Source organism: Erythrolamprus reginae, chromosome 3 (assembly GCF_031021105.1).
Source record: "Erythrolamprus reginae isolate rEryReg1 chromosome 3, rEryReg1.hap1, whole genome shotgun sequence".
Classification (NCBI taxonomy): Eukaryota; Metazoa; Chordata; class Lepidosauria; order Squamata; family Dipsadidae; genus Erythrolamprus; species Erythrolamprus reginae.
In genome coordinates this window covers 170,803,324-170,815,746 of record NC_091952.1, presented here as the reverse complement: position 1 = coordinate 170,815,746, position 12,423 = coordinate 170,803,324, and the positions used below count along the sequence as shown (strand labels likewise).

At 41.4% G+C, this 12,423-nt stretch overlaps 1 pseudogene; it reads left to right on the top strand.

The window, feature by feature from the left end:
• Positions 1-12,423, top strand: part of LOC139165447 (PH domain leucine-rich repeat-containing protein phosphatase 1-like) — a 51,557-nt pseudogene that overhangs the window by 22,660 nt on the left and 16,474 nt on the right.

The window sequence follows — 12,423 nt, the reverse complement described above, 5'->3', positions numbered from 1 at the left end:
GGAAAAGGCGGGGAGATGTCTCCGTGGAGCCTCTCTAGGAATCTCCTGGGAGGAAACAGGGTCGGAAAAGGCGAGGATAAGCCTCCTTGGGGCTTCTCTAGAAATCTCCTGGGAGGAAACAGGGCCTCCACCCTCCCTGTGGTTTCACCAATCACACACATTATTTGCTTTTACATTGATTCCTATGGGAAAAATTGCTTCTTCTTACAAACTTTTATACTTAAGAACCTGGTCACGGAACGAATTAGGTTGATAAGTAGAGGTACCACTGTACTTACCCACCGGAAATGAGATATTAAGGAATAACGCTTATTCTACATTCTTGGATTTATGTAATAGTTTTCTCAATAGTGAAGTTCACGAGCGGCGAAATCCACCCTTGGTCTATAATGGTACAGTCCCAGACCTTGGTTTATTACTGTGCATGTTACTTGTGGCAATTGGAACTCTGATTTCTTACTGTAGCAGTCTATGTAACAATTAGGCCTCTGTGTTCCAAAGACCTATGGCCTGTTTATTTTAACTCTCCCTTTGTTCTTCAGTGTGTGGACCTGAGCTGTAATGAACTGACCAAAGTCAAATTGCCTGAAACTTTGCCTGCGACGCTGCAGGAACTGGACCTGACTGGAAACTCCAATCTAGTTCTGGATCACAAAACCTTGGAGGTGCTGAAGTAAGGAGCCGTCCATGTTATTATTACACAGTAGGCAAAAGGGTACATGATGCACTTGGGGAAAAGCATTTATTATGTAAACAACCATCCTTTTTTTAAAATAACTATGTTCAGGAGGATTGTTTTTCTTTTGAAATTCAGTAAATAACTGGTTTGGTAAATAAGAGCCCAGAGCCCAGTCCTTATATTTTAATCGTTCCTATTTGTTCTTGTCCAAGATCTCCTTGAACCCTTGAACAATAGTTTCTTTTTTCTCCTGACCTTTATACTTTCATTTTGAAGAGGGATAGCACTTCCCACCACTCATCTTCCACCCAGAGAATCAAGAAGCAGGAGCGAAATCAATTTTTTTGTTTTATTATAGAATAGAATAGAATGGAATTATTTTATTGGCCAAGTGTTATTGGACACACAAGGAATTTGTCTTTGGTGCATATACTCTGTACATAAAAAAGATTTATTTGTCAAGAATCATGAGGTACAACACTTAAAGATTGTGATAGGGTATAAATAAGCAATCAGGAAACAATCAATATTAATAAACATCTTAAAGATACAAGCAACAAGTTACAATCATACAGTCATAAGTGGGAGGGAATGGGTGATAGGAATGATGAGAAAAAACTATTAGTAATAGTAGTGCAGACTTAGTAAATAGTTTGACAGTGTTGAGGGAATTATTTGTTTAGCAGACTGATGGCGTTTGGGGGGAAAACTGTTCTTCTGTCTAGTTGTCTTGGTGTGCAGTGCTCTGTAGCGACGTTTTGGAGATAGGAGTTGAACAGATTTTTTGGTTTTACTTTTTCCATCTCCAATCATTTTTGGTTCTGTTCATGTCTGTCTTTTCGCCAGTTTAAGTTGAGAGAGTGACCAGCTCTCAAAGTCATCCAGTGAGTTTCCTGGTTGGAGATTTGATCTCTGATCATGTCCCCTTACTCCTGTTATGCTATGCTGAATGTTCAAGTCCTCATCCTGCATCCTGAAGAACTAAAGGAAACAAAATGTCTTTGTCCCTTCCAAAGTGATTATAAGATCACAAGTTTCCTAACAGACAGGAAGCAGCAGGTGAAGCTAGGAATAATCACATCAGATATATGTACAATTAGCATAGGTGCCCCCCAAGGCTGTTACTCTCACCACTTCTCTTCTCTCTATACACTAATGACTGCATCTCATACGATCCATCTGTTAAACTACTGAAGTTTGCAGATGATACAACAGTGATCGGACTCATTCGAGACAACGATGAATCCGCATACAGACGGGAAGTTGAACAACTATCCTTGTGGTGTGACCAGAACAATCTAGAACTGAACACACTCAAAACTGTAGAAATGGTGGTAGACTTTAAGAGAAACCCTTCCACCTCTCACAATACTAGACAACACAGTATCAACAGTAGAGACTCTACTAAACAAATAATTCCCTCAACACTGTCAGACTTTCTACTAAATCTGCACTTCTCTTCTACTAGTTTTTCTCATCATTCCTATCACCCATTTCCTCCCATGTTGACTGTATGACTGTAACTTGTTGCGTATATCCTAAGATTTTTATTAATATTGCTTCTTCATTACTTATTTTACCCCTATGACAATCATTAAGTGTTGTACCACATGATTCTTGACAAATGTATATTTTATTTTATGTACGTTGAGCGCATATGCACCAAGACAAATTCCTTGTGTGTCCAATCACACTTGGCGAATAAAAATTCTATTCTATTCTATTCTATTTACATATTTATGAGCCTGACTTATATCTCCGATGATTCCAATAGCTTTACTGCTGCATACATTTGTCAGCTTAATCTACCAGCCCTATCAAGAAAATGTCAAGGTTCTTATGTGAGTTGAAGGTTCTTACGTACACAGCACGTTGGTTGTTGTTGTTTTTTTTGCACATCATACTAAAATAGGATAAGCCTCTTTATCAAATATTGAAAGATTCTGCTATTTTGTCTCTCATAACTTGCAAATATAATGTAATCTGAGTTTGCTGACTCATGACTTGGAGGTTTGTCACGGTCAAAGTTCTCCCCTGGTGAACTTTATTTCCTGTACAAGGAAATAATTGTGTGGGTTTTGACTGCATTCTTGAATGGCACAACGGTTTCCTTGTTTGCACTCTCATATTGCTCTGAGGAATTCTGCTTGTTGTCTTGACTGCTCCAAAAATCAGTCTTCAGTGGCCAAATTAGGATGAGTTGTGAGCAAATGTGTATCGGCCGTTTTTCAAAGAGTTTTGCCAGAGATCACTTTCTTCGGTTCTCTGTTAATCTCTACATTACTTTTAGTAATTTGAATAAACATATCCTGCATGAATTCCAATGTGCCTAGAACAGAATATTCCTGTTTAGTTTAGGAAGTATCTTCAGCCACTTCTGGAAACTCCACTGCTTTTGACAAACTTGTCAAAGCCCAACCCTTGGCATATTGTACTGCTTGCCAACAATTAATTATCTCCTGCTCCCAGTTCAGGGCCAAGATAACACACTGTTTCTCCCCCCCCCCCCTAGGATTGTGTCATTCAGGGCATTCATAAAGAATCTTATCTTGACATGTGGTGGCTTTTCCTAACTTCTGCATGGCCAAGTTAAACAGACTCTAGCTCCCTGGTTGCCAACGTAGGACCCACGCCCCACAGGGGGGCAATTTCATTTTTAATGGGGGCAATTGGAACCTTGTTCAAACCTAGTTAATGGCCTTTTAAGCTTCCTCTGCGTGAGTAATTCACTTTTTGAATAATAACAATTATATGTCATGGGGGGGGGGAGGCTTCAGGAGTTTAGAGATTCTTAGGTGGAGCATGGCCAAAAAAAGGTTGGGAACCACTGCTCTAGCTAGATAGGCTCAAACCCCTTCTCATTCCTAGTGTTGGAAACCACCAGCAAAGAGGAGGAGGTAAAGCCATCCTGAGTGGCATTTTTTTCCATTATTAGGTTAGTTCTCTCTCTGTCCCATCAATATGAGAAGAAAAAACAATCCAAAGATTCAAAACTATGTAAAATCCCTGTGATGGTGAACCTACGGACACGCATGAACCATATCTGAGGGCATGAAAGGCGTTGCCCTATGTCAGCTCCAATATGCATGTGCACGCTGGCCAGCTGATTTTCGGCCTTCCAGAAGGTGGAGAAAGGGCAGTTTTTCCCTCCACAATGTTCCCTTTACTTTCGCGGGGGATGCGTTCCAAGACCGCCCGCGAAAGTCAAATTTCTGCGAAGTAGAGATGCGGAAGTAAATACACTATTTTTGGCTATGAACAGTATCACAAGCCTTCCCTTAACCCCTAAATTGCAATTTCCCATTCCCTTAGCAACCATTTAGATTATTACCATGTTAATTTATTAAAGTTTATTAAAAAAATATTTATTAGAGGCAGACAAAAGTTTGGTGATGACATAACGTCATCAGGCGGGAAAAACCGTGATATAGAAAAAAACCTGCGAAGTATTTTTTAATTAATATTTTTTTTAAAAACCATGGTATAGACTTTTTGTAAAGTTCAGACCTGCAAAAATCGAGGGAACACTGTATATCTCAGGATCCGCAGCAGTAGCATCCAAATCTGCAAGAGTCGTGTATTTAATAAGAGTAGGTTAAATTATATTTATTTATTTATATTTATTCGATTTTTTTTTAATGCCTCCCTTCTCCTTAGACTCAGGGTGGCTTATACAACATGTTAGCAATAGCACTTTTTAACAGAGCCAGCATATTGCTCCCACAATCCGGGTCCTCATATATGTTTTGTTTTGCTCTCCTTTTTAAAAAAAATAAATATTGTTTATAAAAATAAACATTGATTCATTCAGCCTATTGCACTTTATACTTGTTTTTAAGCACTAGCGTTTAAACAGTTCCAGGGGCTTTTTTTTGTGTGTGTGTGTGTGATGGCAGTTAAAATCCAGGCAAGTGTGTGGGTGAAGTTTGCCACCAGATTTCTGGATTGCAGGATAAAATGTTGCCCATGGGCAAAAGGAAAGTGTGTAAGTGCGGCCAACATAAGCAGGGTATATGGGTGTGGATTTATGATTATACACATGCAAACAGAAACACTTACAGAAACACACACACACACACACACACACACACACACACACAAATGACTGGATGACTACAAGTTTAACACTTTTACTGAAAAATAAATATGGTGAAATGCAGGAATTAAAAATGCAATTATGTCAGAATGTGTTGGAGTGGAAACCATTTTCATCTGTGCCTAGCTGTTTATTTTTTGTAATACCCTATTCAGGCAACTAATTAATTTACCTTATTATTAATATTTATAATTTCCTCTTTTTTAATATCATATTTGACAACACTTTTTTTTCTTTTTAGCAAAGCAGAGTAAAAAATATATAATGGTCTTTTTTCTTGCATATTCAGAACTCTCATCACTGCTATTATAAATACATTCTCGCCTAGTGACCTAAAATATAACCTACAAACATGACACAAGATTAGCAGAAAAGAATGGGGACTGCTTCCTTTTCTTTTGAAGTATGGATGCTTGAGCGTTTTTGTTTCTCTTTGTAGTAACATTAGTTGCTTCAAGATTGACCAGCCTTCTGCCGGAGATGTCTATGGAGCCCCAGCAGTGTGGAGCCATGGTTATACTGAAGCATCCGGAATTAAGAACAAGTAAGCTGTTCAAAATCACTTGCAAGCCTGATTTTCTCTTTTTCCCATATTTTCACCTGCGTGTGTGTGTGTGTGTGTGTGTGTGTGTGTGTGTGTGTGTGTGCTTCTGTTGGATCTAACTTAACCATGGCTTCAAAAGAGACATTCAAAAGAGGCATAGAAACTCTGGAGAAGGTGCAGAAAAGAGCAACCAAAAATGATTAAGGGACTAGAAAACAAGACTTATGAAGAGAGATTGTTGGAACTGGGCATGGATAGCCTAGAGAAAAGAAGGGCCGGGGGGACATGATAGCAGTCCAAAGGTACTTGAGGGGTTGTCACAGAGAGGAGGGTGGTCACGCTGCTTTTGAGGGCACCAGAGGGCCAGACGAGGAACAACGGTTGGAAGCTGAGAGATTCAACCTAGAAATAAGGAAAAACTTCATGACGGTCAGAGCGATCAACCAGTGGAACGGCCTGCCAGCGGTTGTGAACTCCCCAACTTTGGACATTTTCAAGAGGAGTTTAGACTGTCATTTGGCTGGGATGCTGTAGGATTTCCTGCTTAAGCAGGGGGTTGGACTTGATGACTTGCAAGGTCCCTTTCAACAATCAATCAATCAATCAATGCATTAGATGGTCTATTGAGCAAGGGTGGGCTGCTAGCTGGAATACTAAATTGGGCTCGCCTCTTGCGGGGCCAGCACGATTTTGCTTCTGCACCTCTGGAAATAGCAAAATCACGCACGGAGCCGCAGATGTGCCCGTATTTCGGCATGCACGGAAGCAAAAAGCCTCACCGAAACATGGGCACACCTGCGGCTTCGTGCAAAATCGCGATGGCCCCACAAGCACTCATGAGTCATGGTGGCGAGCCAAATTTAGTGTTCCGGCTGGAGCCCACACCTGCTACTGAGCAACCAGATCTGGAGGGGTGATAAGTGTAACATTCAGCAATCTTTGCAGGCAGCAGTATATAAAAAAAGAGGGGTGCAAAATAAACAAGCATACATGTTAAAATAAAATAAAAATCTTAATTAGAAAGAGATATAATCTTACAGGCTCACAAATTGTGTGTGTATAAATCGGAAAGTCAGGGTTGGGGGGGAACATTTGGTGATGTTCCAAAGGCCATGGTGTCACCTCTGCTCTGTGTGTAAACAACTCTCTATGCTTTTAGAGCAGTCCATGCAAATTTTGGAGAGTGAAATGGTGTACTAAACAAAGCGAGATCAATCTAAAAGTGAATTGATCTGATAGATATTCAATTACCGTATTTTTCGGAGTATAAAGACGCAGTTCCCCCCAAAAGAGGGTGGCATTTTCGGTGTGTCTTATACACCGAATACAGCCATTTTTGGACTCCAGAAGCCCTGTCCCAGTATCTCATTATTGCAAAAAATGAGCCCGTTTTTTTGCAAAAATGGGGTGGGCAGAGGATCTGGGAAGCCTGCAGAGAGCTCCTGGGGGCTAGAAAAAGGCAAAAACACTCCCCCTTTATCTGAAAAAAGGGCAAATAATGTCCCCCTTTTTTTTTTTTTTTTGCAAAACCAGGTGCATTTTTGCCTTCAGCTCCCAGGAGCTCTCTGCAGGTCTCCCAAACCCTTTACCCACCATATTTTTTGCAAAAAAAATGGGGCACACAGAGGTTTTTTTTCTTACTTACCTCTTTGAAATCTTGGTGCATTTTATATACCGGTGCGTCTTATAGTCCGAAGAATACGGTAAGCTAATTGACATGGGTTCCCCTGTTTTTATTCATTTTGGCCCTCCTGTCCTACCAAGAAAAAAAATTCTGCAGCCATATTTTGACAATGCCGGAGTGTCAGCTTGTGCATTCCTGTTAGAGGGAGGACCAGTTAAGCTGCTTTGAAGTTCCTTACAACTTGGCACAGCTACCATTCCTCACATTCTTTGCTAGGGAGCTATTTTTAACCTAGGTGTCAAAACTGAGAAATTCCAGGCCTACTGACACACCAGCGTCTTTACTTCTTTTCTAAAAGCTGTGTAAATTATTTAGTCTTGCCGATTAAGTTTCCTACCCAAGTTAGTAGTATTTCTGACAGCTTTAACAAATATGACTTCCCCAGCATCGCATTATACTCGGGTAAGTCACACAAGGCCACTTTTTGCCTGCCCTACAAATCTAAATTTAAATATGGCAAGCCTTTGAGGATATGCTGTTTTGAAAAGTGCAGGGAATGACTGAAAGAACAAACCTAGTATCCCACTCTGTACATTTTCTCCGAGTGCAGAATGGCAAATTCTTGCATGTGCCTGTGGTAACATGAATAAGGAGAGTGTGTCAGGTCTGGAAATCATACTTTTGAATAAGCACCATGAAATTGAACTTCCTTTATAAATGGAAGCTATTCCTCACTTTCAGAATGCAGTGGAATCCTTGAGTTGCAATGCACGGGTTATGGTTTGAAAAAAGCCTTCAGTGCAAATTACATATCATTTCTATTTATAATGCTCTATTTGGGAGACTGGTTGCCAAGGTTACATTTGTATTGTTTTGCTATAGTACGGAAATGTAGAGTCCTTGGTGCATCCCAATCTTGATTGTTTTCTTGTGGACATTTTGTTAGCAGACTAAGTAACAATTTTTTTGTGTTAATCCCCCATCAGCTTCCCTCAGTCTGATGTTTTGGGGATGCCTTCGGTGAGCAGCGGCACGGCCTCCGACGAGCCACCTCAGGTGGCTTACCCTACTGTACAGCGCTGTGCGCGCCTACCACCGTGGCATGCCAACTCCTTCCCATGGCAGCAGCCCTATGATCCACAGTCAGACACGGACGATGAAGATCCAATCCATGTTAGCAGAATGGAAGTGACAGTGGACATCCACCATGACCCAGCCACAGAAGTCACAAACGCAGAAGACGAGGCATCCAACACTGCTACAAATGGGTGCCGCCGACGCAATGGCTGCGTCGTTGCTCAGGACAGGAGCCACAACAGAATTCACATAGCAGGTGATGCGCCACCCAGGAGGAGGGGGGGCTATTTTTCTGCTCCAGCTCAGCCGGATCCAGAGGATGAGTTCATCGTCCCACCAGAGCTTGAGGACGAGGTGAGGGAGATAATGAGGGTACTTTACGAGCTGTAATGATCACCAACTTCCTTTCTCCCCTTTTCTAACTCTTGTTTAATCTTGTTTATCCCCTTGTTTGTGTTCAAAGTTGAGAAAAATTAAAATATAAAATGTTTAATATATGATGAAAAAACTGACGTTGATGTTATATTTTTAAATTTTGTTCTCTCCCCCCCTCTTCTTCCTCTGTCTTGTTTAACCCTTCTGAGGTTGCTGCAAAGTCCCTGAGGGGAACGATGTCTTCAGAGGGACTTAGAGCAACCCCAGCCATGGGGGGTCACTCACAAACGCGAATCCTAGAAAGAAGACTTGGACACATCTCTCTCTGGGTGAAATGACACAGTATTGAGCTGTGCACCTCCTTTTATTGGGGGAATATGCAAATGGGAATGATTACACATACATGTCAAGTGATATACAAACATCCAATAACGTAACTCTAAGAGAAGACACAACTTCCGAGTCCTTCCCATCTCCATATGGCACGTAACTAGTTTCTACTAAGCAAATGTTTCTCATGGCCAATTTCCTGGGACCTTTTGTTGTTTAACACAGCTATCTCCTGTTTACCACAAAGCAAGGTCTTTTATCACAGCCTTCGTCCTGTTTACCCCAGGCAATGTAAATTGCGTTTTTTGATCACACAGTTCTTCTCCTGTTGACACATTCTTGTTATCCGAGGAGAGTTGCTTGAACTGTTTTATGGCCAGTCACTTCCTTAAGCAGATTTCACCAGAAATGCAGACTCACATTATGTGACCTACGTGCAGTCCTGTCCTGGCTAACGGAATCGGAATATATAAGGCATTTGTTGTTAGAAGTCCAGATATAGTGTAATCCTATCCTAACATGCTATGGCAGCTATATCTCCTCCATTTTATTTATGTTTGAATGCAAGTACCCAAATCAGTGCTCTGTTTCTATTTATTCATCGCTGGGGAAGTGGAAAGGTTCCTTCGTGTTTGTTGGATCATCATAATACGGTTCGAAGGAGGCCATGAGAGGTTGAGCAGACTCATACAATACATTGTGAACAAAGGCAGAACGACACATAGACAACAAGGAAAGTAATACATTGGATAAAACAACATATTAATATAGCGGCTGAAATAATACCAATCATATACATAAAAATTAACCTTAACCATGAGCCATCCGGAAGCCATGACCATAGAGCATTCCACCAATTGGGTAGTATATCTGCACCTATGTTATCCACCAATTGCTTCATCTGCTTTATCTGTTCTTCTATGGTGGCAGAGTTATCAGTGAGATTGAAACAACACATGTTCTTAACTGCCTGACAACCCTGATGATGGAGTAACAGTAAAAAGTCTATGGCAGCTCTGTTATCTAGTATAGCATGTCTTAGGTCAGATTGTTCTTCATTTAAAGCAGCCAAGGCAATGGAGGTTCTATTAATATCTTTTGCCAAGGCACAGGCAAGCTTTCCTATCAAACACTGATTATACAGTGCTAGTGCGGGCACTCCTACAAGTGAAACAGCTAAGGAGGTATATTCAGCTTTGTTCAATAAGGCGAGGTTACTATCACAAGTGTCATCCAAGGGAGTAGTGTCTCTGCATTGCCGGTAATGTTAAGACAAAAGTACTTCCTCCTTGGAGGGAAAAACAGGGATTAGACGAGTAAGGCTACAGACGGTTTCTGATAGGTTTGCTGGAATATCGCCACATGTAAAAAACCATCCTGGAGGCAGGAGCACATGACCATAGGCAAAAGATACATTTTGAATGGATGAACAATTGTGCTCCCACGTGGCAGATGACATTTTCAAGCAGCCTGGGTGGGACCGATGGGTAGAACAATTAACAATACGGGTACACGTCACATTTGCTCCTATGGCAACGTGAGGGGTATATAATGACATTGCTCCAGAAGGGAGACGATATGACGTGGGACCCCACTCATAATACCGGGTGTATTGTAGTTCCTGGGCAGTTGAAAACATCGACAAAGAGGAGTCATTAAGGAACACAGAAAGGGGGGTACATATAGGAATCAGACAATGTCCAAGAATCATATGCATATCAACAGTTTGCAACAAACAAAATGTAGACAAGTTGGAAAGATTTGCGAGACGTAGCCAAATATTATACTCCATCCGTTGTTGCAGGTCCACAGAACGTCGGGCGGGTGTAAGCGGGAGCATGGGAACAGGTAACTAGGGCAATAAGAAAAATTAAACAAAAAACACAAAAATAAAAGCATGCAAGAAAAATGACATATATGACATGGGTCCATTTAATCCCTCCCAAAGAATGACATGGTGGTGGGCATTTGCGAATGCGTAAAACAGGGCATCCTTGAGGAAGGGGGTATTCCGAAGGATCACGAAAAACTTCATCATAGGTAGGAGGTTGATGCAGTCCGGATTCCTGGGCGGGCATGGAGACAGGCTCTGTAGCTGATGCAGACATCATCAATCAAAGATACAGCGCTCAGAGAGGGCAGGGATGGATTCCTTCTTTTCTTTAGTTTTTGGCAAAAGCGGGCGTACGTGCCGTCCTGGAACCCAAAAAACACGATCCTCTAGTACCGCGGCGTAACCTCGGCCCCAGGTGATGAGATCTACGGGGCCTCTCTGTCGGAATGGAGAGACCCCTTACCTTAGACAAGGCGCTCAGCCCGTGAGGAGTGAGCCGGGAGCTTCCAAAGGCGATGGGTATTGAAGTACAGACAAAGCATGTTCGAATGAACATAGAAACATAGAAACATAGAAGTCTGACGGCAGAAAAAGACCCCATGGTCCATCTAGTCTGCCCTTATACTATTTTCTGTATTTTATCTTAGGATGGATATATGTTTATCCCAGGCATGTTTAAATTCAGTTACTGTGGATTTATCTACCACGTCTGCTGGAAGTTTGTTCCAAGGATCTACTACTCTTTCAGTAAAATAATATTTTCTCATGTTGCTTTTGATCTTTCCCCCAACTAACCTCAGATTGTGTCCCCTTGTTCTTGTGTTCACTTTCCTATTAAAAACACTTCCCTCCTGGACCTTATTTAACCCTTTAACATATTTAAATGTTTCGATCATGTCCCCCCTTTTCCTTCTGTCCTCCAGACTATACAGATTGAGTTCATTAAGTCTTTCCTGATACGTTTTATACTTAAGACCTTCCACCATTCTTGTAGCCCGTCTTTGGACCCGTTCAATTTTGTCAATATCTTTTTGTAGGTGAGGTCTCCAGAACTGAACACAGTATTCCAAATGTGGTCTCACCAGCATTCTATATAGCGGGATCATAATCTCCCTCTTCCTGCTTGTTATACCTCTAGCTATGCAGCCAAGCATCCTACTTGCTTTCCCTACTGCCTGACTGCACTGTTCACCCATTTTGAGACTGTCAGAAATCACTACGCCTAAATCCTTTTCTTTTGAAGTATTTGCTAACACAGAACTGCCAATACAATAGTCAGATTGAGGATTCCTTTTCCCCAAGTGCATTATTTTACATTTGGAAACATTAAACTGCAGTTTCCATTGCTTTGACCATTTATCTAGTAAAGCTAAATCATTTACCATATTGCCGACGCCTCCAGGAATATCAACCCTATTGCACACTTTAGAGTCATCGGCAAATAGGCAAACCTTCCCTACCAGACCTTCCCCTATGTCACTCACAAACATATTAAAAAGAATAGGACCCAGAACAGACCCTTGTGGCACACCACTTGTAACCTGACTCTGCTCAGAATACTCGCCATTCACAACAACCCTCTGGTGTCTATGCTTCAGCCAGCTGCAAATCCATTGAACTATCCAAGGATTAAGTCCAATCTTCACTAATTTATCTATCAGCTCTTTATGTGGAACCGTATCAAAGGCTTTGCTGAAGTCCAGGTATGCAATATCCACGGCACCACCTTCATCCAACACCTTTGTGACATAGTCAAAGAAATCAATGAGATTAGTCTGACATGATTTGCCTTCAGTAAAGCCATGCTGATTTGGGTCCAATAAGTTATTGTTTTTTAGGTGCTGATTTATCCTCTTTTTCAGTA